Here is a 478-nt window from a genome sequence, read left to right as displayed (position 1 = left end):
GAGAGAGAGAGAAAAGAAAGCTTTTCCTGCCACAGACTTTTAATTCACACTGATACCTGAGACATGATTTCCTCAGGTCACTATAGAAACCTTTATCACCTCCTGAAAGGTCATTGGGTAAGTGACAGCAGACATCAGTTTCTCTTAACAATATTGGTTTCTMTTCTTAAAATTTAAATAACAAGGCTAAAGATTTTCCAACTGGAGATGTAAAAAGCCATTAGAGYAGCCGGTCAATATTCCTGAAATTATAGGATAGAGGTCTTGCCATTGAGGACACAGAAAATATCTTTGCAGTCACGAGAGCAGCACAGTGCAAAAAGGATGACACAAATAAAGCAAGAATCAGAAATGCAGAATAAAATAAAWAAATATCTAAATAAAAGCARCTTTTCTYRAGTTCYTCGTAATGTAGAGGAAAAATGTCTTGGCACACTTCTGCTGTTTTAAACCCCCCCAACTGAAGGTACTTTCCAGG

Source organism: Malurus melanocephalus, unplaced genomic scaffold (assembly GCF_030028575.1).
Source record: "Malurus melanocephalus ecotype Western Australia unplaced genomic scaffold, MMel_1.1 scaffold_407, whole genome shotgun sequence".
Taxonomy (NCBI): Eukaryota; Metazoa; Chordata; class Aves; order Passeriformes; family Maluridae; genus Malurus; species Malurus melanocephalus.
The sequence above is the reverse complement of the archived record's forward strand: the minus strand, read 5'-3'. Positions refer to the sequence as shown.